At 41.9% G+C, this 23,683-nt stretch overlaps 1 pseudogene; it reads right to left on the bottom strand.

Moving 5' to 3' along the window:
* Window positions 1-22,461: 22,461 nt before the first annotated feature.
* Window positions 22,462-23,138, bottom strand: Rpl15-ps4 (ribosomal protein L15, pseudogene 4; annotated as a pseudogene).
* Window positions 23,139-23,683: the final 545 nt, after the last annotated feature.

Below are 23,683 nucleotides of genomic sequence, written 5' to 3'. Positions count from 1 at the left end.
TCTCTCACACACTCATACACACACTCACAAACACACACTCACACAAACACTCACATAAACACACACTCTCACACACACTCACACACACTTACACACAAATATGCGTCATGCATGTACACACACCAAATAATGTAGGGAGCAGGGTTCTTCATTTATACTGTTGTTGCCATTGTTGATATTTAACACTAGGACAAAACTAGCCGTTCCAGTGCCCCAGTGAACACTCCCTTTCCTTTTTAAGGACAGAGGACAAATGGAAAGGAAGCCACTCTTCTCCCCCTGTCTTCTCCCTCCATCGCAGAATCAAAACACTCGTTCTAAGGATCATACAGAGGTGGAAGGCTTGAGAAAATGATGCCTTGTCAGTTTCCTGGCTCTGCACAAAATTTCTGGTGCTCAGCAGCTGTTCTGGCTGCTTAGAAAGTCTTAACGCAAAGAGGTCGGGCATGGGAGTGGGTGGGGCAGGGGGTGGGGACTGATAGCTAATATTTTTGTTTGAGAGAGAGAGAGAGAGAGAGAGAGAGAGAGGGGGGGGGGGGGAGAGAGTGTGTCAGGGGCAGACACAGACACTGAGAGACAGAAGAGAGAGAATAGACAGAGACTCAGATAAACATACACACATAGACACAGAGAAACAGATAGACAGACAACAAGGCACCAAGACATACACACACAGATAATGAGAGACAGAGAAAGAGAGATGGCAGACAGAGACTCAGAGATAAACATATATACACAAAGACAGAGAGACAGACAGAGAAATAGAGAAACAGATAGAGAGTGGGGGAGCGGGAGAAGGGAAAAAGGAGGGGGAGAGAGAGAGAGACAGAGAGAGAGAGAGACAGACAGAGAGAGAGGGAGAGAGAGAGAGAGACAGAGACAGAGACAGAGACAGAGACAGAGACAGACAGAGACAGACAGAGAGAGAGAGAGGATGTCCTATTTCTGGGTCCTGTTATTGGAAACTGGTTTCAACCATACACAACTGGATAGCGTGGTGTGCCGTGTGTTCTGTGTTGAGGTGGAGGAGGTGAGGGAGAAGGAAAAGGGTTGAGGAAAAGAATGGAGAGGCCCTATCTACTTATCCTCTACATCTGCCTTCTCTTTCAACCCAGGAAAAGGTTAAAATTTCAGCCGAATGAAAAGCCACCAAATGGTTGAGAAAGCCTTTATGACGAAGAAAGGCTGCAATGGAAAAAAATAAATAAAAAGAGAAGTAAAACCAGCTGGTGCCTTTAATTTGGCTCCTCCCCTCCACCCCCTTTCTTACACCCACCTCCCCAAGCTTAAAACAGGAAAAACATTCTGTGTAAATACCCAGTGTTTTTCCTAGTGTTTAGCCTGAACAGAATTCTTCACAGGACTCAGTTTACTACCTCCCCTGGGATTAGGTGTGAAGGAGACATTTCGACCCCAGGTCACAGGTCACTGGCTGCTCCAGCCTGTTAGGCAAGGCTCCATGTCTCCTCTATAGGTGGGAGTCAGGAATCAGTATGGGACAGAGGTGAGGGGAAGGTCAGTAGCTATTTATTTTCCCTGTCATTTTTATAAGAATATTTCTATTTCTACTCTTTTAACATACCCAGAAACAAAACTCTAATGCTCTCTTCCGGAGCACACAATAATACATTTCTAGTTTCCTAAGTGACGCATGTGTTTAATAAACACTATTTAGGTACTGTTGACAATGCTAGGCATTGTCTTAAGTGTGTGGGGAAACAAGGATGCCTAAAATTAATTCCCAAACTCAAACGAACACAAGGGCAGATATCTGGACAAAAAATTAGGGCATTTATGCTAAGCGTGATTAACCAAGGGAACTGGAAAAACCTTACGCTGCCTAACAGTGAGAGGGCCAGGAAGGAACCCACTAGAGGTCAGAAAGAAGGACTTTTAGGCAGTGCTTCCCCTTGAATTGACAGGACTGGCTGCAGTGTTCTGCCGTGACTAAGATTCCAGGAAATCAAATGGGAAGTGATTAGACAGGCTAAGGAGTGTTCAGAGTTTGAAAATAGAGAGCCCTGAAAGGAACTATTAAGGAGAGAGTATTTTGCTCCTAATGGAAAATGACACTTGAACATCATTCTAAAGCAGTGGTTCTCAACCTCCCTAATGCTGTGACCCTTTAATATAGTTCCTCGTGTCGTGGTGACCCCCAACCATAGAATTTTTCTTGTGGCTGCTTCATAACTGTAATTTCACTGTTGCCAGGAATTGTGATGTAAATATCTGACATGCAGGATGCGGGGGTCTCAACCCACAGGTTGGGAAACACTATTCTAGAGCCATTGCCTATAAAGATAAAAACCAGTCATGGGGAAGCAACCATTTCAGGCAGCACTGACTTAGGGCTGTGAGGAAGGAGAGCTTCAAGAGCTACTGGCGACTTGTGGAGGGAGACCACAGCGTGGTAGAGGCAGGAGGAACCTCTTCAGGGAGGCTTGCAAGGAGCACAAAGCACAACTGGGGCTAAGGCTGTGTAGTCGAGATGGTCATTGTGAACAGCTTTGACCGTATGCCTCCTGGTCTACTGTCCAGCGGGCATTTCCCTGCTGGTTGTACTGTTTCAGTCCAGGATGCACCAAGACTTCATAGTTACCTACTGATCTTCATGCAACCTAGGAAAAAAACTATGGAAAAGCACGTAGTTAACACTGGATTTACAACTTGCCAGATGCGAAAATTGTGTAGATAAGCTAACACAGACAACACCAAGTTGATCTGTAGAAAAACAATTAAAAACACAGTAAAAGAGATGGATGGTCCACAGATGGAGGGGGGCGGGACTAAAAAAATCTGTGGTACTCTTTGAATGAATGACCTTTGAAAATGTCGCAAGTAGTAGGGACTCCTCAGGCATTTTCAGTGTTCAATCGTATTTTAGGATGTTGCCAGGAAGACCAAAGCTACCTGCTAAAGAGATTACATTTAACCTCTAGAAACACTATAGAGTTTTGAGAGTTTTCAGGTTCCTGTTTCGAAATAAATTCAAACTATAAATGCCAAAGCACACAGAATCCCCTGGAAGTAATTTGAAACACTCGTGAGTTTTTCACATGACTCTGGAGGAACCTAATAAGTATAGTGATTTGGGCAAAGTTTGGTAGAAATATCCAGTAGTCCAAATGACTTCCAAGGTGCATAGTAATATTGCAAGAAACCACATTTACTCAATGCCAAGCAAATCTGTAAGTCTATGTTGTCTTTGCAATGATTTAGCCAATTGGTTTTACATTCTTATTTTTGCTTGTATTAGATATATCATATATTAGCTGTGTTTTTGTATTCTATATTTTACTATGCTTTGACACCTTAGGGCTTTGCAGGCCAGAAAAATGAATAATATATATATGTATATATATACGTATATATATATATACGTATATATATATGTATATATGTATATATATATATATTAAACAGACTGCTTTTCAGCAAAAATTTTAATGTACAAACCAGCCAATGGAGACTCCATGACCCATGTGCCTCCTGGCATCACGGGTGCCAAACGCTGCCCCCTTCCTGCAACCTAGAGCCTTCCAGAAGAATCTAGTCTGACTGCCTGTCTCACACACCACTTCCTATGAAAAGGGAAACAAGGCTGTTAGCCCAGCTTTCCAAGCCTCCTGGAAAACCCTGGGGCTTCCCCGTGCAGTCCCAGGCAGATCATGCCTGATCTTGAGAAATGTAAGCAATTACTCATCTCACGAAGGCGCTTGTCTCTGCTACCTTACCATAACTAATAACAATTAAATCTCACATCTATTTTGTCTTGCTACAAGGGCTGGGGACTGCACTCAGGATCATGAACATGCTAGTCAGGGAGTCAACCACTGAGTTAAATCCCCAGGCCTTCCCAGGCAAATTTGAAAACACCCTGACAAAAATCACTAAACAAAATCTTTATTGGGGTAAATGAATAAGGAAATATCTCTACTCAAAATATGTCTCCTCTTACCTTATTAAAACTATTCCTCGTGTGGGTCAAGACCATCTCACTCTCAGGGCAGCATTGGTAAGAAACTAGGGTTCAGAGTAGCTCACACATTGCACAAACAACACCCAGAAATTACAGCCTGTCAGACAGTGCTGTTTCTTGATTCCAGAAGAAATGAGGCTAGGGCTCTTGGCCAGCCAATGCACCTATTTTGACTGTATCTCTCTGGGTTAAATGCTACTTTTGTTCGCCAGGGTGGATTAACTGTTCCAATAAAGAACTGTAAATTTCAATTATGTAAGATAATAAAAACGTATTCCTCTGTCATCAAAACACAGTGCAGGTGTTCAGTTGGACAGCTCTCCTGGCTGCCTCCGTGACTCAGAAAACAGATCCTTCTCTTGTCGTGCTGCCATTTTGAAAACATGCTTCTCAAGGTTGCTGCAAGACCAGGAAAATTGTGGGACCAGTAAGACGTAGTCTCCAGTGCCAATTGGGTATTCTATGTATACTCTGATGATCAGATATAGTTACTTGATATACACCCCCCAACACACACACACACACACACACACACACACACACACACACACACACACACACGGCTAGGAAACAAGGTCTCTGTCCGGCTGCCACATTCCATAAATTCTTCTCAAGGAAAGAGAGCTAACCTCTAGCGATCACCAAGCTTTCCAAATAGATCAAGCCGTATTACCCAGGCTTACTGTGTAGGGGTGAGGTGACTTTGGGCTGGCCATGCAATCATGTAAATCAGTGGACCTTAATCTACTGAGGATCCGATAAAGTGTGGGAACTTCTTATCTCCACTGTTATGAAAGATACTTTGTTGGTGTCTTGCTCTGTTACCATCTGCTTCGCATTTATTTCACATGATAACCTGAGGGATGTCTGAGGATCCTGTCTCGATTCTTCCTGAAGAGTTGTCCATGGATACCACCCCAAACCTTCCAAGAGCAGGCAAGCCTATGGGTGAACTGTCATTTTGTGACTGCTTTGCCTTTTGTGCTCCCTCCCCACTGGCCTCTCTTTGTCTCCTCCCCTGGCCTTTGCCTATACCACAAGTGATTTCCTCTTTCTAATTCTTTCTAATCTACTTTCACATCTCAGTTCAGTTGTTGCTGTCTTATAAAAGCCTTTACCAGGAAACAGTCATATTTCTTATATGTTCTCAAAGTCCCCTTATAAGCATCTTTCTTAACATTTGTCAAGGGTTGTCATCAGCTGTCTGCGTGACAATAAGATTTGCCGTAGTCATTCCAACTAGAAGGTCCTTCTGGGGAAAAAAAAAAACAACAACTTAGGCTGCCTGAGCCATTGCTAAGCACCTGGCTTAGTTTGCCTGATAAGAAAGGGCGCTAGTGTTTATGTAAGACACGAATGATCAAATGCTTCACAGTCTCTTGCACGGCTGATGAAGAGAAAAGCAATAGCCAAATCACTTTCTCATTCTGGGAAATGAATGTGGATAGAGTAAATGGGCCAGGGTTTGGTTACAGTCAGTGGCTTTTCCCTGTGATGGAGCCACCTTGCCCCTGAGTTCATCTCCAATCCACTGGGAGAATGAAGTATCCTGCCATTCTTTTCTATTATTGCAAGGAGAGGTGCTCACGCACGGAGTAAGGGCCGCTGAAGGGAAGAATGCGGATGGAACACGTTGTTCGGTGAATTCCGAAACTGAGGAGATCTAATGTCCAGACATAATTTAAAGGTTTCTTCACAGCACTCATTTGAATTATCTCAGTAGACTCAGTGCTTATAAAATAATGTGGCTACAAACCTCATTCCTTAGGTTTTGCACTTTTTGAAAAAGATAAATTATGAGCTACTCTGGAAGGGCTCACGTTGACCCAGGATGTTAGTCCTCCAGGGGAGAACGAGACATTAGACAGTGTGCCTCACACGTCAGCAAACTCCATGACTTTCCAAAATGTCTAGAGTCTCTCCAAGGGGTAGGATTTTACAATCTTATCACTCTTGGACTCAAGATTCCCTTTGACAAATGGCTGGGGATTGGAGAAGGATGCCTAGAAGAAGCCTGTCTTCCCTCTGATATAGGTTCATTTTATCCCTAGATGGAATTCCTTTGTCGACCAGATCTAAAAAGGAATAAGGGAAGTGGACAAGGGACAGAGCCACACCTGACCTATAGTCATTGAGCTGAGTATTACTCCAATAAGGGGTTGAAGATGGGAGGGTCATTTGTTACTGTGGCGTATCCCTGCCTGATACGCTCTACTCAATGCACAATAAATGCATCTAGTTGAACTCACATTCCGAGTCAGAGCCTGACTGAAAGAATGGTCCAAGTCCACTTGAGCACGTCCTCCCTCAATTTTATCCAACTGACCAGTGGTTCTCAACCTCCTAATGCTTCGACTCTTTAGTACGGTTCCTCGTGTTGTGGTGGCCCCCAACCATAAAATTATTTCACTGTTACCTCATAACTGTAATTTTGCTACTGGTATGAATCATAATGTAAATCTCTAATATGCAGGGTGTGCAACCCCCATAAAAGGGCCGTTCAACCCTAAAGAGGTTGCCACCCACATGTTGAAAACTGCTGCACCTGCCAGTCAGAAATGCACATCTTCAGGAATAAGGGAGAAAAGAGAGAGAACCAAGCACTGGAGTAGAGCAAACTCTGTATTCCCTGGCTGGAAAGAGGCAGGAACCACCTGTCTGGGAGTTTTCTTTGTTTCCTATTGAATCTGCCAAGAGAACTACATTACAGAGAAAACTGATTAAAAAAAAAATCCCTGTTATCTAGAAGGAATTTCCTTTTCTGGGAAGGAAATTTTTAAAGAGAGCTTTATTTCCTGATTTACACTGAAGCAAGATTAGTTAGAGCTCGCTGACGTATCATCGTGATATTATCACCCTAGAGAGAAAATGCAGAAGAAACTCGCCAAAGACAAAAATGGTTTACGCAAACTGTCTGCTGAGCCCACGGTGGTGCATTCATAAGCTAAATTCGTTGTTTCTGTCTATTTAGTAAACAAAGTAAACAAAAATGAGTGTTTTGACCTTTGTGTGAGCACAATGGATATTCAATGGGTGCCCTCAAAGGCAGAAGATGTCTTCGGATCCCCTAGAACTAGAGTTACAGATAGTTGCGAGCTGACTTGTCGGTGCTGACAATGGAACTTGGGTCCTCTGTGAGAGCATCAAGTGAACTTAACTGCTGATCTACATCTCCAGTCACATAAGCTACACTCTTACTTCACAGTCTCCCTCTTAGTCAATTGCCTTGTCTTCCTCTTCTGTTTTCTTTCTACCTTACCACAAATCTACTCATGACATTCCTTAGAAGATTCAGACATGATTGATACAAGTATAAACACAATATGTGCTGTGTTTATATATAATGTACATATATAATATATACATATATAATTTATATATAATGTATATAACACATTTATAATGATATTTTACATTGTGAAAGCTAAATAAAATTTAAACACAGTTATTTCTAGGAGTTCAATCCATACCTCTAAAATATTAAAAGTACTTGCCAAACACCAAGTCTTTAAATCTTGAAAAATATCCTCGAAAAATGATTTGGAAATTGTAGGAGGTTTGACAGTTTCTTTTAAGCATTCTAAAGTATATTCCCATATCCCCCAGGCTGGCTGGACACCAATAAACTCAGTTCAACTTCATAAGCATTTCTTCTTGTCCGTTGGCAACATACATTCTACCCTTGTGTGCAGCTTGCTGCTTAAAAGTCTACATTATCCCTTCCTGGTTGCTGCCGCTGCAGAGAGCCCGTGGGCAGCACCCCGCGAGCAAACTTGAGCCTCGGGACCACAGGTAAGACCAACTTGTCTGCTGCAAGAGAGCTGCCTGGTGAGATCGGGACACACAGAGGCAGAGTTCATCTAGGACCGGGCACGTCCTGTGTTTGCCGGAGGTCCCACGCCCAAGGATCCCGGGCCCGCAGCAGCTCTCTGCTCCCAGACCCCTTGGGAAAGAGGCCTCACTGCCTGGTCAGGTGGGCACTCCTGAGGCTGCAGAGCGGAGGAGACCACCAACACTGCCCACCCCTGCCCACATCCCTGGCCCAAGAGGAAACTGTATAAGGCCTCTGGGTTCCCGTGGGGGAGGGCCCAGGAGCGGCAAGACCCCTGCCTGAGACACCGCCAGAACCTGAAAGAAACAGACCAGATAAACAGTTCTCTGCACCCAAATCCCGTGGGAGGGAGAGCTAAACCTTCAGAGAGGCAGACAAGCCTGGGAAACCAGAAGAGACTGCTCTCTGCGCACACATCTCGGACGCCAGAGGAAAACACCAAAGGCCATCTGGAACCCTGGTGCACTGAAGCTCCCGGAAGGGGCGGCACAGGTCTTCCTGGTTGCTGCCGCCGCAGAGAGCCCGAGGGCAGCACCCCACGAGCGAACTTGAGCCTCAGGACCACAGGTAAGACCAAATTTTCTGCTGCAAGAAAGCTGCCTGGTGAACTCAAGACACAGGCCCACAGGAACAGCTGAAGACCTGTAGAGAGGAAAAACTACACGCCCGACAGCAGAACACTCTGTCCCCATAACTGACTGAAAGAGAGGAAAACAGGTCTACAGCACTCCTGACACACAGGCTTATAGGACAGTCTAGCCACTGTCAGAAAGAGCAGAACAAAGTAACACTAGAGATAATCTGATGGCGAGAGGCAAGCGCAGGAACTCAAGCAACAGAAACCAAGACTACATGGCATCATCGGAGCCCAATTCTCCCACCAAAATAAACATGGAATATCCAAACACACCAGAAAAGCAAGATCTAGTTTCAAAATCATATTTGATCATGATGCTAGAGGCCTTCAAGAAAGACATGAAGAACTCCCTTAGGGAAACACAGGAAAACTTAATAAACAAGTAGAAGCCTACAGAGAGGAATCGCAAAAATCCCTGAAAGAATTCCAGGAAAACACAATCAAACAGTTGAAGGAATTAAAAATTGAAATAGAAGCAATCAAGAAAGAACACATGGAAACAACCCTGGATATAGAAAACCAAAAGAAGAGACAAGGAGCTGTAGATACAAGCCTCACCAACAGAATTCAAGAGATGGAAGAGAGAATCTCAGGAGCAGAAGATTCCATAGAAATCATTGACTCAACTGTCAAAGATAATGTAAAGCGGAAAAAGCTACTGGTCCAAAACATACAGGAAATCCAGGACTCAATGAGAAGATCAAACCTAAGGATAATAGGGATAGAAGAGAGTGAAGACTCCCAGCTCAAAGGACCAGTAAATATCTTCAACAAAATCATAGAAGAAAACTTCCCTAACCTAAAAAAAGAGATACCCATAGGCATACAAGAAGCCTACAGAACTCCAAATAGATTGGACCAGAAAAGAAACACCTCCTGTCACATAATAGTCAAAACACCAAACGCACAAAATAAAGAAAGAATATTAAAAGCAGTAAGGGAAAAAGGTCAAGTAACATATAAAGGGAGACCTATCAGAATCACACCAGACTTCTCGCCAGAAACTATGAAGGCCAGAAGATCCTGAACTGATGTCATACAGACCCTAAGAGAACACAAATGCCAGCCCAGGTTACTGTATCCTGCAAAACTCTCAATTAACATAGATGGAGAAACCAAGATATTCCATGACAAAACCAAATTTACACAATATCTTTCTACAAATCCAGCACTACAAAGGATAATAAATGGTAAAGCCCAACATAAGGAGGCAAGCTATACCCTAGAAGAAGCAAGAAACTAATCGTCTTGGCAATAAAACAAAGAGTATGAAAGCACACAAACATAACCTCACATCCAAATATGAATATAACAGGAAGCAATAATCACTATTCCTTAATATCTCTCAACATCAATGGCCTCAACTCCCCAATAAAAAGACATAGATTAACAAACTGGATACGCAACGAGGACCCTGCATTCTGCTGCCTACAGGAAACACACCTCAGAGACAAAGACAGACATTACCTCAGAGTGAAAGGCTGGAAAACAATTTTCCAAGCAAATGGTCAGAAGAAGCAAGCTGGAGTAGCCATTCTAATATCAAATAAAATCAATTTTCAACTAAAAGTCATCAAAAAAGATAAGGAAGGACACTTCATATTCATCAAAGGAAAAATCCATCAAGATGAACTCTCAATCCTAAATATCTATGCCCCAAATACAAGGGCACCTACATATGTAAAAGAAACCTTACTAAAGCTCAAAACACACATTGCACCTCACACAATAATAGTGGGAGATTTCAACACCCCACTCTCATCAATGGACAGATCATGGAAACAGAAATTAAACAGAGATGTAGACAGACTAAGAGAAGTCATGAGTCAAATGGACCTAACGGATATTTATAGAACATTCTATCCTAAAGCAAAAGGATATACCTTCTTCTCAGCTCCTCATGGTACTTTCTCCAAAATTGACCATATAATTGGTCAAAAAACGGGCCTCAACAGGTACAGAAAGATAGAAATAATCCCATGCGTGCTATCGGACCACCACGGCCTAAAACTGGTCTTCAATAACAATAAGGGAAGAATGCCCACATATACGTGGAAATTGAACAATGCTCTACTCAATGAAAACCTGGTCAAGGAAGAAATAAAGAAAGAAATTAAAAACTTTTTAGAATTTAATGAAAATAAAGGTACAATATACCCAAACTTATGGGACACAATGAAAGCTGTGCTAAGAGGAAAACTCATAGCGCTGAGTGCCTGCAGAAAGAAACAGGAAAGAGCATATGTCAGCAGCTTGACAGCACACCTAAAAGCTCTAGAACAAAAAGAAGCAAATACACCCAGGAGGAGTAGAAGGCAGGAAATAATCAAACTCAGAGCTGAAATCAACCAAGTAGAAACAACAAGGACCATAGGAAGAATCAACAGAACCAAAAGTTGGTTCTTTGAGAAAATCAACAAGATAGATAAACCCTTAGCCAGACTAACGAGAGGACATAGAGAGTGTGTCCAAATTAACAAAATCAGAAATGAAAAGGGAGACATAACAACAGATTCAGAGGAAATTCAAAAAATCATCAGATCTTACTATAAAAACCTATATTCAACAAAACTTGAAAATCTTCAGGAAATGGACAATTTCCTAGACAGATACCAGGTACCGAAGTTAAATCAGGAACAGATAAACCAGTTAAACAACCCCATAACTCCTAAGGAAATAGAAGCAGTCATTAAAGGTCTCCCAACCAAAAAGAGCCCAGGTCCAGACGGGTTTAGTGCAGAATTCTATCAAACCTTCATAGAAGACCTCATACCAATATTATCCAAACTATTCCACAAAATTGAAACAGATGGATCACTACCGAATACCTTCTACGAAGCCACAATTACTCTTATACCTAAACCACACAAAGACACAACAAAGAAAGAGAACTTCAGACCTATTTCCCTTATGAATCTCGACGCAAAAATACTCAACAAAATTTTGGCAAACCGAATCCAAGAGCACATCAAAACAATCATCCAGCATGACCAAGTAGGCTTCATCCCAGACATGCAGGGATGGTTTAATATACGGAAAACCATCAACGTGATCCATTATATAAACAAACTGAAAGAACAAAACCACATGATCATTTCATTAGACGCTGAGAAAGCATTTGACAAAATTCAACACCCCTTCATGATAAAAGTCCTGGAAAGAATAGGAATTCAAGGCCCATACCTAAACATAGTAAAAGCCATATACAGCAAACCAGTTGCTAACATTAAACTAAATGGAGAGAAACTTGAAGCAATCCCACTAAAATCAGGGACTAGACAAGGCTGCCCACTCTCTCCCTACTTATTCAATATAATTCTTGAAGTTCTAGCCAGAGCAATCAGACAACAAAAGGAGGTCAAGGGGATACAGATCAGAAAAGAAGAAGTCAAAATATCACTATTTGCAGATGATATGATAGTATATTTAAGTGATCCCAAAAGATCCACCAGAGAACTACTAAAGCTGATAAACAACTTCAGCAACATGGCTGGGTATAAAATTAACTCAAATAAATCAGTTGCCTTCCTCTATACAAAAGAGAAACAAGCCGAGAAAGAAATTAGGGAAACGACACCCTTCACAATAGACCCAAATAATATAAAGTACCTTGGTGTGACTTTAACAAAGCAAGTAAAAGATCTGTACAATAAGAACTTCAAGACACTGAAGAAGGAAATTGAAGAAGACCTCAGAAGATGGAAAGATCTCCCATGCTCATGGATTGGCAGGATTAATATAGTAAAAATGGCCATTTACCAAAAGCAATCTACAGATTCAATGCAATCCCCATCAAAATACCAATCCAATTCTTCAAAGAGTTAGACAGAACAATTTGCAAATTCATCTGGAATAACAAAAACCCCAGGATAGCTAAAACTATCCTCAACAATAAAAGGACTTCATGGGGAATCACTATCCCTGAACTCAAGCAGTATTACAGAGCAATAGTGATAAAAACTGCATGGTATTGGTACAGAGACAGACAGATAGACCAATGGAATAGAATTGAAGACCCAGAAATGAACCCACACACCTATGGTCACTTGATTTTTGACAAAGGAGCCAAAACCATCAAATGGAAAAAAGATAGCATTTTCAGCAAATGGTGCTGGTTCAACTGGAGGTCAACATGTAGAAGAATGCAGATTGATCCATGCTTATCACCCTGTACAAAGCTTAAGTCCAAGTGGATCAAGGACCTCCACATCAAACCAGACACACTCAAACTAATAGAAGAAAAACTAGGGAAGCATCTGGAACACATGGGCACTGGAAAAAATTTCCTAAACAAAACACCAATGGCTTACGCTCTAAGATCAAGAATCGACAAATGGGATCTAATAAAACTGCAAAGCTTCTGTAAGGCAAAGGACACTGTGGTTAGGACAAAACGGCAACCAATAGATTGGGAAAAGATCTTTACCAATCCTACAACAGATAGAGGCCTTATATCCAAAATATACAAAGAACTCAAGAAGTTAGACCGCAGGGAGACAAATAACCCTATTAAAAAATGGGGTTCAGAGCTAAACAAAGAATTCACAGCTGAGGAATGCCGAATGGCTGAGAAACACCTAAAGAAATGTTCAACATCTTTAGTCATAAGGGAAATGCAAATCAAAACAACCCTGAGATTTCACCTCACACCAGTGAGAATGGCTAAGATCAAAAACTCAGGGGACAACAGATGCTGGCGAGCATGTGGAGAAAGAGGAACACTCCTCCATTGTTGGTGGGATTGCAAACTGGTACAACCATTCTGGAAATCAGTCTGGAGGATCCTCAGAAAATTGGACATTGAACTGCCTGAGGATCCAGCTATACCTCTCTTGGGCATATAACCAAAAGATGCCCCAACATATAAAAAAGACACGTGCTCCACTATGTTCATTGCAGCCTTATTTATAATAGCCAGAAGCTGGAAAGAACCCAGATGCCCTTCAACAGAGGAATGGATACAGAAAATGTGGTACATCTACACAATGGAATATTACTCAGCTATCAGAAACAACGACTTTATGAAATTCGTAGGCAAATGGTTGGAACTGGAAAACATCATCCTGAGTGAGCTAACCCAATCACAGAAAGACATACATGGTATGCACTCATTGATAAGTGGCTATTAGCCCAAATGCTTGAATTATCCTAGATGCCTAGAACAAATGAAACTCAAGACGGATGATCAAAATGTGAATGCTTCACTCCTTCTTTAAATGAGGAACAAGAATACCCTTGGCAGGGAAGAGAGAGGCAAAGATTAAAACAGAGACTGAAGGAACACCCATTCAGAGCCTGCCCCACATGTGGCCCATACATATACAGCCACCCAATTAGACAAGATGGATGAAGCAAAGAAGTGCAGACCGACAGGAGCCGGCTGTAGATCGCTCCTGAGAGACACAGCCAGAATACAGCAAATACAGAGGCAAATGCCAGCAGCAAACCACTGAACTGAGAATAGGACATCCGTTGAAGGAATCAGAGAAAGAACTGGAAGATCTTGAAGGGGCTCGAGACCCCATATATACAACAATGCTAAGCAACCAGAGCTTCCAGGGACTAAGCCACTACCTAAAGACTGGACTGACCTACATGGACTGACCCTGGACTCTGACCTCATAGGTAGCAATGAATATCCTAGTAAGAGCACCAGTGGAAGGAGAAGCCCTGCTAAGACTGAATCCCCAGTGAACTAGACTGGTGGGGGGAGGGCGGCAATGGGGGGAGGGTCGGGAGGGGAACACCCATAAGGAAGGGGAGGGGGGAGGGAGATGTTTGCCCGGATACCGGGAAAGGGAATAACACTCGAAATGTATATAAGAAATACTCAAGTTAATAAAAAAAAAAAAGAAAGAAAAAAAAAGTCTACATTATCATACTGAAGAGGTTTTTTTGTCATAGACTCTTTATTCCAAGGTCAATTCCAGCTAAACGCTCCGTCCTTCCTCTATATCTTCACATTTGAATCATGGTTTATAGTATCAATTTTTGTTCTCTATTTTCAGGCAACACTTCCCTTCCCATAAATGTATCAGGTCTTTGAGATATTCAATAAAAAGTATATATACAAAAGCAGTCTCGACAGCTCATCACTGGCATCAGTCTTAGATAGTTGAGCGTAGATACAAAATTAGTCACCTAAGAGTCCCACCCTGAAACACATCTGGACCGGAAGTCAGAGCAGTTAAGCGTTATTATAATAGTGTTTGAAACTGGCAAGGTTTTCTGGAAATCTAAGGAATTATATTGAATTACTCTCAGTACATTTTCAAAACCACGTTTTTTTTTTTAAGTAAGTATATTGAAGGGGTTGGCCCTAATTCATCCAACCAAGGCCAGAATTTCCAAAATCTGCAATGAAAATGAAAATCTCACTTTCTAACAAAAGCCCCAGCATGACATGTGATGTCCCCGTCACCACTCATAGCTACAGAGTATCTCACAGAGGTTTTAAATGTGGTCACAAGCATAAAACATGAAGTTGAACACCGCAAGCTAAGGGTATGTCTCACCCTACCCCTTACATTATGGAGAGAATGAGTTGTTATTTATATAGCAAGTAAGCAGGAGAGCCCTGGACAATCTTTCCCATTCCAAGCACCCTTATGTTACTCCTACCCATTCTAAATACTCTTTAAATGCAGATGGCTACATACAAGGCACAAAGGAAAAAGAATTGAAATTATAGTAAAATTATCTCTGACTCAAAAGTCCTGGCCTCATTTGATTTTTTTTTTCGTTTGAATTAATTTTAAGAGATTCACTTCCCTGACTAGACAGTTGGATCAGTGGTTAAGAGCACACGCCCCCCCCCTTACAGAGGACCCCATGTTCAGTTCCCAGCACCTGTACCAGGTGACTCACAACTGCCTTAAACTCTAGTTCCAGAAGACCTGAAACCTCTGGTTTCATACACACGTGCGTGCGCGCACACACACACACACACACACACACACACACACACACTCACATAAATAAAAAAATAATAAATCTTCTTTTAAAGTATTTAACAATCACTTAAATATATACAGTATGTATTTATAAAATACAAAACCAGGTCTGGTAATCACTCTTAAGAAAATTCAGACACATGGAAGATGCAATTTGGGTTGTGATACCTCATCGTACTATCAGTGAATGAAAGGGTGGCTTCCCTCTACCCCACAACGCCTTTGGAAGTTTTCCTCAAGCTGTCTCAGGTCTAGAGCCTAACTCTGACTCCATATATAAATGTATACCAGCACAGAATAACAATAATTCAGACCCAGGAACTAATGCTAACATTTAAGAGGAAACCCACTTATAAGGGAAGTCAATTGCTGAAAGGGACCCTCCAGTGGCCCCTTCTCATGAGTCACCAAGAAAACAGCTGCAATCCTTTAAGAAAGAAAAAGTCTCCCAGATGAAGCACTTTTCGGCAAAGGGTGTTACTGGTATTTCAGTGTGATAAGCAATTCAAGTTCAACAAATAAACCAAAATAATGATGGTAATAATGGCATAATCATAGCCGTGTGTCACTGCACTCTGGGTGCCTCTCATTCAGTGCTTTGATAGTGGCTTCTGATACACAAAATGTCTACCTGCCCATCTCTGCTCCTGCTCTCCGCCCACTCTGATAAGAAATCACGCTCAGTAACCCTGAGAACTGTCTGGTGCCATTACTCTGAAGGACATAATTGTAGGCACTGAGGAGGAGAGTCAGCATAATTAGAACTAAATGGTGATCAAATTGTTTTCAGGAGATTGGTAATTGTACCTTAGGCCTTAAGATAACCGAACTATGCCAAGTGGCCTCACCCAGACCAAAGGCAAGTACATTCCCCCGTGTGTCACTGGGTTCTAGTGTATCTTGGATGGTGTCTAATAAGTTTTTTTTTACATTGTCACACAATTATATTTACCTATGAAAGGTTATTTGTTCTCCCACGACCAAAGAGTTCGAAAACTACAGGCCAGGGAAAGCTATGTGCCATTGTAGAAAATTCTGTCTTCTCATATTGGAAAATGAGACATCCTCCTGATGTCCTCCTCATTAAACTGCTTAATCTTTTTATGCTGTCCTCTAATTCAACCCGGGCCACATGCTTGTGCTCATCAACAGCCCACTGCCTTCTCCCCAGGCATAGAACTCAAATGGATTTCTCAGTCGCCCTAACAGACACACTGTATCTGCAACTGAGATATTATCGGCAAAGCATGGGCAAAAGTAATGGGTACCACCCCCAGGCCTGAGGAATAAAACCTTCTCTCTGTGATCCTTATTTTTTCCCTAGATGAGTGGAGAGGGCCCTCAGGACATATATTAGGTGACAGACATAATAGATGGAAGAAACTAAGTCTCTGAAAGTCTGTAAGGAACCAATATCACATTGTGCCTTGAACTGTGATGGTAGCTGGGCGGTCGGGAGGGGGCCTGGGGATGAAAAGAAATGGCGTAGGGTCCCTCTCCCATTTTTGTTGTGTTTTGTTTTTTAGCCATTTCACATTTTCTTCCTTTCTTCCTTTTCTTTAGTGTGCACACAAGATGCACACTGTTATATTCAGAGCAGCCTAAGTGTGTGAGCAACTGAGTTACAATAGGAAAAGCATAGTAATTTAGATCCATAGGTTCGGTGGAGAGGCATCAAGCTACAGTTCAGTCTATTGGATTAATTAAGTGTTCTGGGATCCAAGTCATGCAGGCCCCTTTAGATCTCATTCACAGAAGCCTTCATACAGCAGCAGCCCAGAGATAATCTATTATCAGCCTTTTGCTGAGATCTCCAGAAGTCAGCTCAGGGGAATCCACTGTCACAGAAAACAGAGAAAGAAGACATGGTGAGGAGAGAGAACAAGAACCAAGCAGGAAGTGTGTGGTTTTAAAGGTTCCTCCAACAGTGCTAAGCAAACACAGATTGGGATCCTGCTTCTCAGCTCTCTAAGCTTCAATGGGAATGAGCAACTGGAAGGACCACATCAGAGGAGACGCTTTGCAATCTGCAAACCTGGTAGCCCGAGACTCTTAACATGTGGCCTCAACGCCAAATGTTAATGAATCACTGTGTTACATCAGCACTAAACAGCACCAAAAAACATTGGCTTCGAATATGGATAAATAAATTGTCTCTTCTCCACTGTTTCACTACTACACTAATAAGATATATTATAAAATGAGGCATAGGTTAATTGTGGCTCTGGAAATGTCCCTCTAATGGTTTTAACTGGAACCTCATTCCTAAAGAAGAAAAGAGAAATAGGATGGTCTCTGTAGCAAAGAATATGAAAACGAGAAATACATTTGCTTATACATCCCTTGCTTGGTTATATTTGGGTCTCCATTAAACAAAAATACGCTGGGTAGCTTAAACCCAGACACTTGTTTTTCTTTCAGATGTAGAGACTTAAGGCTGAAATCCAAGTGCCAACAGGACCAGTTTTGTGGATTATAGTCGGTCAGTTTCTCAGTTTGTGTTCCCATGACGTGGAGAGACCTCGGTCAGCTCTTCATCATTGTTGAGAGCACTAGTCACACCACCCAGTACCACCCTTACAAGCTCATCTAAGCCTACTTGCCTGCCCAGTGCCCTACCAAGAAAGACCTTCACAGTGGGAACTTGGGCTTCAACATGTGTGAAAGCTGAGGTCAAAGAATGCAGTCTGATGCATTAACTCAAATAATAAACACAGCATTTGGGCAAACATAAATGTTTACTTATTCAATATATGCTTCGGATACCTACCATATGGCAGATATTTTCCGAATCTCGGGGATCCACCAATGGCTGGGATGAGGGTAGCATCTATGTATGTTTTGTGTAGCCTCAAAGACAAACAACTGACAAGTATTAAGCAGGGAGATGGTTCTGCATCCATGTAGATTATAAGAAGTCTAAGGAAACAGCCCAGTTTTCCTAGGTATAAAAAACAAAGGAAAGATCTTACCAAAAGGTAGCGTGTGAAGTCACCCTGGAATCCCAATGAGGACACAGAACACCTTAGGCCACAAAAGCAGCAGAGGTAAACATTTCAAAGCCAGAGAGAATTCCATATGTCTGAGAAATACCATTCATGTGTTTGTCGCATTCAGTGGTCAGCGTGGGATTAAGAAAACTAGCGACGGGGGAGGGGGATGTTTGCCCGGAAACCGGGAAAGGGAATAACACTTGAAATGTATATAAGAAATACTCAAGTTAAAAAAAAAAGGAAAAAAAGATATCACAAAAAAAAAAAAAAGAAAACTAGCGACAATGAGACGGAATCATAAAATGAGGCTGAGTTCAGCCTTTGTAATTGCAAAAGAGAGTAGTAAAAACAACAAATCGTCCTTCCACACTATCAAGCTCCTCTTAAAATGATTTTTCAAGGCTGGTGAAATGATTTCAGTCGCCTGTGTGTGAGTCCCTAGAGTCTACATGGAAGCAGACATAGTAATAGACACACCTGTAACCCAAGTGCTTTGTGGAAAGAAGGGAGGTGGGGACCAGACAGTCCCCAGAAGCACCTTGGGTCAGCTGGCCTGCTGTATATAACAAAGGACAATAAGAGTCATTGTCTTGAACAAGGGTAGAAGGGAGGCAGAAGGTGAGAACCGACACCCAAGGTTGTCATGTGACTACCACATTCGTACTATTGCATGCACACACACAAGACTGTGCACACACAACACGAAGCTTTTTAAATGAGTATGGCTTAAGGAAATGTATGTCTTCAATGCGCACCAAGGTGTGTGTGGGTAGTTAGTATGTGTTGGGTAGATTTATAATGATGTCGGAGTGTGTAGATTTGTAATGACGTCAAAGTGTGTGTGACCTATACCCAGCAATCCCATTCTAAGAAACTATTCTAAGGAAATAATAAGTAACTCTCTTCACTAATCATGTTTTTTACAAGGTAATCTATTATAGATTTTGTGACAAATTTGTAAGTCAAAAGTAAGCTTCAAAAGAGTGGATGCAATACTTTGGAGCCTTGCAACATGGCAAAAATTGCTCCCAAATGGACTGAGAAAATATATAAAAGTTAAAGATCTATAGATCTTTCTATAGAAAGAATTTGGTCGTCACCTCAAAATTCATATATTAAAGTTATGTGCCTAGTGTGATTATGTCACAAGAGAAGGGTTTTCAGGAACTGGACTATAGAACAGAAAAAGTCATTCCAACTGTGAAATGACACAAAAGAGAAGGAAGCCATCTATGGACAAGAGTGGGCTTTTACAAACATGGAGTCTGGCTGGCTCCCACCAGTCTTAGATAGCTAAGCCTCCAGCACTGTGTAGCAAACAGAACGTCTTACAACTCACTGAGACTAACAAGGAAGCCTTGATGGGTTGAATTCCCAGAAAAAAAAAGAACTTTATCCTTTTTAAGATGGGTATAGAGTAGATATGTTCCCACACCTGAAAAGTGGTACCTTGTATGCACCCTGAAGTATATAGGTGCCACTGTGGGGGTATCATGAAAAGGCTTGCATGAAGGAAAAGTCAGTTAGCCCTTATTAACAATGAAGGTTGGCAGTGAAGACTAGAGTCCAGTGAAGCTCCAGATGGAGAACAAATTGCTCAGCCAGAACCCCCTCCTAACACATCCCATCCTCCTCATGGTAACAGAAAGGAGATAGGGGAGTGCAGGCTGTGGTGGTTTGAGTATGCTTGGCCCCATGGAGTGCCACTATTAGGAGGTGTGACCTTGTTGGAGTAGGCGTGGCTTTGTTGGAGAAAGTGTGTCACTGTAGGGGTGTGCTTTGAGACCCTTCTCTTAGCTGTTTGGAAGTCAGCCTTCTCCTGTTTGCCTTTAGAACGGAATGAAGAACTCTCAGCCCCTCCAGCGCCATGTCTGCCCGCACACTGCCATGTTTCCTGCCACCATGATGAAAATGGACTGCACCTCTGAAGCTGGAAGGCAGCCCCAATTAAATGTTATCCTTTATAAGCATTACCTCGTCGTGGTATCTCTTCACGGTAATAGAAATCATAACTAAGATAGAGGTTGAAGAAGACACTGTCATCACTTGGTCTCTTGTAGTCGAGGCATGCTTGAATTCTAAGGGCCGGCCAGATTTGGATTGTATAATAAAAATACAGCAAAAAGTCTTCTCAGATCAAATGTTACTGATATGATTTTAAGAAGGGGAAACCAGAAGGAACACGGTGAACCACTGGTACAGGTGGTCTAATTATCTATGATCCAGCTGGTTCTCAACATCTCCAAGGAGAGAGCTACTGATTAATCTTTCACCCTAATGAAAGAAGGCATAATAAATAAAACCAAAATGTGTGCACTTCGGTCTTTGTTCTTTTTGTACATGTTGCTCACAATACAATAAAAATATGAGACATGAAAGGAATGTCCAACTGTGACCTTATTTAAGGGTAAGTAGTGTCTGCAGAACGAGACGAACAAATATCCTTATGCGGTCCCCCCCCCCATGTAATGACTCACTTTTTGCAAATAACACTTTCTCTTCAGCATGAGTAAGAGCTCCTCATTATTCTGGAGGTTTAGGAATGTATCCAACGTGTTCCTCACTTATTGTTTCATTTATGTTTCTTCTGCTATGTATCTATTGAGTTTCTTGAGTCTTGTGGTACACTTTTTAATGAAATTTGAAAGTGTCTCGAGATTACTTCTTTGAGTATCTTCCCTCATCCTCATCCCCTGAGATTTAGTCATACATTTGATTTGACCTCTGCTGCTACTGAGGTACCTGATGATCTTGTTTCCTTCGAATCAGTTTCCTCTCTGAGATAGACTAGAACATTCTACTGATTTGCTCTCAAGTCCATTCATGCTCGCCCCTGAGTGTACAGTTTTTCAGTGATAATTTGAATCTTTTGAAAAATACACGAAAAACTGAGCAAAATACCTGTATCTTCAACTCTTGAGAGGGGTCAGAAAGAGGATGGGGAGTTTGAGTACAGTCTGGGCTACATGACACCCTCTCTCTAAAAGGAGAAGGAAGAAATGGAGGAAGAAGTGGGGAGGGACTAGAGGAGGAGAAAGGTGGAAATCGATATCCAAAGTATAAATTAAAGGCAACATCTAAGAAAAGTAAAGATGAGAAAGTTGAGCAAAGTATACAGAACCTTTAAACCATGATTGAAGCTTTACATCCATAAAGAAAACCCATGTCTGCAAGGTTTTTTTTTTTTTTTTGACATATTTACTGGAACTTCTTAGTCTAAAGCCATGTATTGAAGAAATCAAACATCTCACCCAAATGTGTTTACATTAATACTCTGCCACATTCAGCCATTATCCGGGGGCAGCCTATAGAAGCCTGTTCTTGCTGTGAATGTAGTGATTAATCCAGAGCAAGAATAACTGGGCCTTCAGTTACTTCTGTTTCTCACTGCAGGAGACCAGAGCAATGCATATTTATGACTTACCAACTGCCACTAAGTCCACTTAATCGTTTCGAATTAGCTATTAGATTTCAGTGGTGAGACTTCCATAACTTTTCATGTTGTATTACACTGTGCCCTTAAATCTTAAGTATTTATAACAACTGATAGCAATTTGCTCAGTGACTTACAAGACGCACAGAAGTCAAATTCACGCGCATCATGGCTGCCGTGGCTGGAAGGATGGATGAAGGTATAGTTTTGTGGGAGTGTTATTCTTTTGTGAAGTGGTGGACGTGTTTCTTCCAAAATGGTAGTGAGAGAACAAAATACATTCTGAGCCACTTTGAAAATTAAACAAAAGGATAACTGTATTCAGCAAAAGTAACAGATCATAAAACTGACTAAGTTTATTGATCATAATCCACAATAAGAAATATTTTGTATTGGTACCCTGTACACCTGTTCACCACATGACTGCCACCCTCAGAAGCACAACACAAATTCTCCACTATCCTTTTCATCATCTGTGACCAAACTCCCACAGTGGATGCTTTCTACCTTTTGATAGCATTTGCCATACATCTGGTCGTTTCCTTTTCTAAACGCACCGTATGATTTATTGTTTTGTTTTTTGTTGTTTTTTTTTCAGTAAAATGTTCTTTTTTTTTTGACTGTCCTAAGTTGTTTATTGGATATTAATTTTACAAATATTACGTGTATTACGGTAACGGGGGAGCCGAAGAGTATTGTGCCTTCTTCAGGCTGCACGGGAGATCCACCAACAGTGTGGTGGAACTTGTGGCCCTTTCCAAGGCCACGGCTCTTGAGGCCAGCAGATGTCAGCCCACGCATCTCCCTGTGCTTGTGGACTAGTTTGGTCATCCATTAGGTGTCAGGATTTCTTCTGATAGCTTTATGGAATGGATCAATGAGGTTAACCTCAAAAAATTTATATGTGGAATCTTCACCAACCCAGTAGGAATTCAGGACTCTCAAAGCTCCACAGTGGCGCCCAGCTCTCTCCTCAGCAACAGACTGAAGGCTTCGGGGTCAGCTAGTTAACACCATGGTGGACAGGCTTGCCGTAAGTTGCACCCTTAGAAACTGGGCGCTTGTGACCACCGCGGCGGACACGAATCCTGTAAATGACATAACCTTGCTTAGCCTTGTATCCCAGCCTTCGCACTTAATCAGGCCGGGTGGGGCGGGGAGCCCTGGGCAGCGCAGCTGTAGGGGTATTGCCAGCAGCGGACCCTTAGAAGGAAGCGCATCACCATCATGTCGGACTGCTTCTTCCCCAGCTCCTGGATGTATTTGTATGCACCCATCTTGGCTCACCTGATGGTTGCCACTAGAGGAAAGGTCAGTAAAATGTTCTACGCTGGCGTCAGCTCCTCACTTTAGAGATGGACTTGGAAAAATTCCTTGAAGGTGTCAACCATGTGTTGTGGCTCATGGCTTTAATCCTAGTAATCAAAAGGCTGAGGCAGAAGGAATAGTGTGAGTTCAGTGTTAGCTGGGATACATAGTGAGCTCTGGACAACCTAGGCTGTGAGAGCCTGTCTGAAAAGTAGATGACTATATAAAATCCTCAACGAACTAAGGCAAAAAGTAGAGAGGGGAGATTTTCATGAAGATATGAGTTTAAGAGGTCCATCTGGCCTTCTGATAATCCCATTCCACAGCACCTCCACTTTGGTCACTATGTTCGGAGTCAGGATTTATGAACCTGTATGCATTTTCTCACAATCCACAGCGGGTTTTCTTCTGGAATTTGCAATACACAAAGGCATCATAGAGCATCATAACTTTATGTCCAAGTTTGTTTATTCATACAATATTACTAAGATCTGTTTACATAACCTAGGCAGACATTTTGAAAAATTCCATTCGTTTAAATGTATGAG

Source organism: Rattus norvegicus, chromosome 7, assembly GCF_021556685.1.
Source record: "Rattus norvegicus strain SHRSP/BbbUtx chromosome 7, alternate assembly SHRSP_T2T, whole genome shotgun sequence".
Lineage (NCBI taxonomy): Eukaryota > Metazoa > Chordata > Mammalia > Rodentia > Muridae > Rattus > Rattus norvegicus.
The sequence above is the reverse complement of the archived record's forward strand: the minus strand, read 5'-3'. Positions and strand labels throughout refer to the sequence as shown.